General features: G+C 39.2%; 1 pseudogene across 1 annotated transcript; it reads right to left on the reverse strand.

The window, feature by feature from the left end:
* Nucleotides 1-1,825: 1,825 nt before the first annotated feature.
* LOC308246660 (large ribosomal subunit protein eL18-like) lies at nt 1,826-2,395 on the reverse strand (annotated as a pseudogene). The gene has a single exon. The product of its transcript is annotated as a large ribosomal subunit protein eL18-like (transcript).
* Between the last annotated feature and the right edge of the window lie 3,689 nt (nt 2,396-6,084).

Genomic DNA, 6,084 nt, shown 5'->3' on the forward strand with positions numbered 1-6,084 from the left:
AATACCCACCTGGCACCATACATATTACCTTCTTTTCATAATCAACACATGCTTATCACATGACAGGAATATTTTGACCCTTATCATGATTAGGATCTATGAGAATGCAAAGCTTTGGGTTATATCTGAAAAATTATATCAAATAGCTTACCTGGGCAAATTTCTACATCCAGTTTTGTTCACATAGTCCAGTGGTCGGCAAACCGTGGCTCGTGAGCCACATGCAGCACTTTGGCCCCTTGAGTGTGGCTCTTCCACAAAGTACCACAGCCTGGGTGAGTCTGTTTTGAAGAAGTTTAAGTTTAAAAAATTTGGCTCTCAAAATAAATTTCAATCGTTGTACTGTTGATATTTGGCTCTGTTGACTAATGAGTTTGCCGACCACTGACATAGTCTATTCCCCACATAGCAAATAGAATGAGCTTTGAAAATATAAATCAGTCGAAATCCCTTCCCTGCTCAAAATTCCTCCAAGAGATTGCAGCTAGAATATAATGAAGACTCCTTGCCATGGCCTATACATCACATTCATTCCAAGCCCTTCCCATGCCCAGATATTTTTCCCAACCACTCCTGACTTACTCTTCTCTAGCCACTCTGACCTGGCTCTTCTGCCAAACAGGCCAGATATCAGCCAGTTCCTGGCCCTTTACACTTGCTGATGTACCTGCTTCCAGATCTACCATGGTTCACTCTTCTTCATTTAAGTCTCTGCTCCAATATTTCTCAGGTTGGAGGGTTTAACCTCACCGTCCCATTGAAAACAGCCCTTGCATTTCTATCATACCTTTCTCCTTCACCTCATTTATTTATCTTCATAACATTATTTACCGCTTGAAACTATAATATTATTTATTTGTTTGCTTGCTTAGTGTTAGCTGCTCTCACTAGAATGTAAGGACCTGAGGGCAAGGCCAGGTAACTACTGTATGACCAGAGCCTAGAACAGTGTAAGGAAGAGGACATTCATAAAGTATCCGAAGAATGAATGAATCCTTCAATTTGAAAGAAAGTGAGCTATGTTTTAGTCTCCTGAACCTTAAGTTGGTATTCTGAACCCTATTTCTTATCACTTTTTTAGAGTGCCCTCTCTCCCAAATTATATTTTTAATATGGTCTTTTAAAATCTCTCCTTCCTTATGAAAAACTTCTTTTTTATTATCAGTTTCAATTAGAATCTTATTTCCAGACCTTGCTTTCTAAATGATATTTTTCTAAAACTTTTGTTTTCTCAACTTTAAAGTAGAGATAGTATTAATAATTACCTCAGTGTTATGTTAAAATTTATTGTGGATATTTCTTTATCTTACATTATTTAACCACTCAACAGCATTTAGTATATTATATCCTTGAAATATTTTATTCCCTTAGCTTTCACTATAAGTGACTCTTCCAATTTTCTTTCTATTTATTCAGTCCCAGCCTCTCTATTTCTGTTCATATTCTAATGTTGTATGTCCTGAAGCTAAATTAGACCCTCTCCTGTTTTTTTCTCCTCTTTTCCCTTCCTTATCTCTCCCTTTTTCCACTCCACTTTCCTTTTTCCTCTTCTTTCTAATATGTAATCTAACCATTTTCATTCTTTAAATAACTTCTATTACCCAGTACACTCCAAATGTTTATCTCCTGCTTTGACTTCAGATTAATTAATGTATGTGTCATTTTAGTTCATAATTAGATGTATATCTTGCTTTACTTGCTCAAAACCATTGTGTTGATTCTCCCCCTTCACCCAGCCCCCACCTCATTCATTTCCCTCTATTTTCTTTCTCCCCCCTCCTCCCCAGCATCCAAAATATTTTTAATAACAAGGTAGGATTTAGGTTTAGTTTTTGTAGCCGCGGCCAGCTTGGCGACCTCTTGTGCGCTTGAACTTCTGGCCCTTGGATCGTTTGTAGGGTTCAGTGTGGCTGTGGAAGGGGGGGTTCCTGGGGCCTTGCTGAAATGGTTGTACACCTCACGGCCCTTGCGAGGATGAGAAAGCTAGACGGTGCCACAGCCCTTGGGAGAGTCCAGGGTCAGCTGGTTGAAGGTGAGGACCTTGCCCCTGGCCTTGAGGATGCGCTGCCAAGCACAGCTGCTCACATGAAGTGCACACACCTTCAGTTTGGGCACCTCCTGGATGTGTTCATCATCAGTTATAGTCCCTACAACCACAGCAGTTTTGCCCTCCTGGCCAGGAAGCTTCATCTTGCGGATCATCCCTGAAAGGGACGGAGGCGGCCGGTTGGTGCAACTCAGAACAACCTCTTCAGCACCACTTGATTGAAGGTAGAGCTGGTGCCTCTGGCCAGAAACCCGTATAGCTTGACCAGAAGCCTTAGGTGGGTGTCCTGGCTCTTGGGCTCCTTGAGGTGAACCTTCCTTCTTTGTTGTGGCGGATGTCGACTCCCATGATGGCGCCTTCTGCCTTCCTCTATTTTCTACCAGTAAATGATACCATTATGCTTTCAGTTGCTCAAACTAAAAATCAAGATTTTCCTCTTGATATCTGTCTGCTTTTCATTACCCACACCCGACTGACCAGTAAAATTTGCATGTAATACCCAAATTATATCTTCAATCACCCATCCACTTTTCTTTATCTCTTCTCTCACCACTGGGGAGAGTTCCTTCCATTTAGCCTTTCTACATTCATTCTTGAACCACCCTCCAAATCTTTCCTTCCACTGTGCAGCCAGAGCATGTACTTCTAATCATGTTACTCTCTTGTTTAACAACATTTCAGTGGTTTCCCATTGCAAGTTCAATAATACAAACTTCCTTACCATGGGCCATGAAATCCTCCATGGCGTGGCCTTCCTTACTTTTCCTAACCTGTGTCTTTCCCATCTCCTCCTAGCTAATCATGCACCAGTCTCTTTCATCTCTTTTTTTGTCTCAGACAAACCAGAATAATTCTTGCCTTAGGATATATTTTTTATGTATTCTTCCCTTTGTCTGATGCAGTTATTTTTCCAGACCTTCATATATCTGGGGCCTTTTTTTATCCAGATTTTAGCCTAAATGTCATCTTTTTAAAGAGGCTTTTTCACCTGCTCTGAGCCCCCTGCCTCCACATTCTTCTATTATGTTTTCCAACTTATTTCCTTTATTACAGTTGCACAATTTGAATTTTGCCTATTTATTACTGGTTACCTTCTTCACTGCCCATATTTTTTACAACCCTAAAATCCATGAGTGTTGTGTCCCTGATGCTTAGAACATTGGCTAGGCCATTCAACTAATGTTTGTTGAATGAATAGATGAACAAAGTCAGATAATATATTTACCATACTTGGTATTGTGTTGGCCATTTGGAAAGTGACCAATAAATGCTAAACCTTGTTACTAAAAGTGCTGATTCCTGTTTACCTTTGACTTCATTGTTGAATTCTGATTGTGGGAAGAGGAGAGAGAGTAAGGGGGGGAGTGGGGGGGAGAGAGAGAGAAAGAGATTGCTTCAACTAAACAGTTAATTAGACTTCCTCTCCCTTTGAATTAAGAGATAGAGAGATGCTACCGGGACATTTTATAGTCCTTAGTCTAAATGTAGGTTGAGCCCTAGCTGGTTTGGCTCAGTGGATAGAGTGTGGACCTGTGGACCAGAGTCCCAGTTCAATTCTGGTCAAGGGCACTACCTCAGTTGCAGATTCCTCCACAGCCTGGGGCGTGTGCAGGAGGCAACCAATTGATGTGTTTCTCACATTGATGTTTCTCTATGTCTTTACCTCTCTCTTCCACTCTCTCTAAAAGATCCATGGAAAAATAGCCTTAGCTGAGGATTAACAAAATAAAATAAATAAAATAAAATAATTAATTAAATTAAATTAAATTAAATTAAAAAATGTGGGTCGAGGGACAAGTGGTCATGCTTTCATTTATTTAGTTTTTGTTGAGTACCTATTATGGTCTCATGTCTACTTTAGCTCCATAAAAAGTAAAAATAATTTAACTTATCCCAACCTTCCAAGGTCATATTGAAGTGACACAATATATCCTGAACTTCATAACAGTAGATGAATAATTCAGAATAATGCAGACAATAAGTGAAGGGAGGGAGATTTTTGTTTTCCAGTAATAGCATCTGGCATGAGCCTTGAACAGCAGGTAAAGGGAAAAGGTTCCTCTGATGACCCTTCCAGATACCTCAGTGAGTCTTTTGTGAGAACCTGCTCTCAAATGTGTTCTTTTTCTTTCCTGTACTCCTCACTTTCTGAGACAGCCATCCAAGTGAGAAATCACATGTCTATCGCCCAGACAGTGACCAGACTGGATTGACTCTATACTAGTATGTCCATTCAGTAATTCCCTTCCTTTGTGTTACTATTGTTATGTGGTTACTGCCTCTTTTCCTGGCACTTGCTCATCTAGTCCACCCTCCACTTTACTGTCAAAGCAGTTTTTCTAAAAGATACTTGATATGTCACTTGATATGAAATTCTTTGACAACCATTAATTGCCTTTTTGTTTGTGTGTATGTATGTAGCAGTTAGATGCTGGGGTTGTTTTCTTTTACTACATCTTTTTATACTTTCTTTCCCATTTATCTCTTTCTGTGAAACCTTTGTCTTTCACACCTGCATTTTCCATACCTAGCATAGTCCATGGTGCACACCAGGCCTCCTCGTTAGGCAAACCTTCACCCCATACTTTAACAAATACTGCTTGCTGTCCCAATCTCTCCCTCACATTTTGTGATCTTCATAGATCTTAGCATCTTGAGAACTAACTTTTACTAAGGTTTCATTAAATGAGCCAGACTTTGTAAGGTACAATTATGAAACAGTATTCATTTTCTCCCCCTGAGATTGTTAAACACTATAAGCTTTTTATACCCTGTCTCAGATAGATTCCTTAGGCAAATCTTATAGCTTTTCACATCTCACTTAGGTATTTGAACATCCTCATTTTTAGTCATCAAAAATCCAGTTAAGTCTTAACTTAAATTTCAACTGCTCATTCAATTAAAAAAATTCTCCTAATTTCCTTAGTTCAGACCTGAGATTTGCTCAGACATGTGCACTTTGGGGGGTTGGATTAGGATGAAGTTCTGTTCTTTTGCCATCTCTCCTTACTTTGCTCTTACACTTTCCTTCCCTTCTTAGTACACTCGTTGCTCTGTTAGGGCTTCAGCTGGGACCACTGCACTTTCTTTTATTGTCTTATCTACTTTGTCTTGATAGGTGTACTAAACATAGCTTTTCTCTGACATATATGTTGTATACTGGTTCCTAGAATTACCCCAGAGAGCTAAGCATTGGTTGCCACAGTCGTAGCTAGCTGGCCCATATTTTGGTGACTGCCTTATTTTTCTGTCATTTTTTTTTTTTCACTTCTCTACCACTACTTTCCACACAAACTACTACTCAAATTTTAGTCTCAGGATCTTCCTCAGGGTAAACATTGATTATCCTTTTCTATAAAAAGTCAAATAGCAAATATTTTACACTTCGTAGACTATGTAATCTCTGTCTCAATCACTTAGTTCTGCCATTGTAAGCCCAGAGCAGCCATAGATAATACATAAATAAGTGAGTGTGCCTGTGTTAAAAATTGTCTGATAAATAATACTATTCACTATAATGGTGAATTTGTCCTTTTTGACCTGTATGTCTACCCATTTTTGCTTTATTTATGTTATTTCATTGGGCCAATTGAAGTTTAGAACAGTAATACTATGAAACTCTTGTCATAATGTAGTGTCCCTAACTACTAATGATACTTTCTGTCTTAAAACCTGTGTCAACTGATATTTACATAGTGAGCCCATCATTATTGTGCCTAGCATTGGTCAGATATATACAAGATAATCTTCTATCCTTTTACATTCAGCTATTCTATATCCCTATGTATTGTGTGTGTGTTACGGACTCAAAGTATGTGTTCGCCTTAAATTCATATGTTGAAGCTCTAACCCTCAGTGCAGTGTTATTTGGAGATGATTGGGAGGTAATTAGGTTTAAATGAGGTCATGAGGGTAGGCCCCTATGGAATTAGTGTCTTTATAAGAAGAGGAAGAGAGACTGACTAGCTTGTACTTTCTCTCTCCCCCATTGAGGATATAGTGAAAGGGTGACCATCTGCAAACCAGGAACAGAGCCC

This window comes from Plecotus auritus (genome assembly GCF_963455305.1).
Source record: "Plecotus auritus genome assembly, chromosome: 4".
Lineage (NCBI taxonomy): Eukaryota > Metazoa > Chordata > Mammalia > Chiroptera > Vespertilionidae > Plecotus > Plecotus auritus.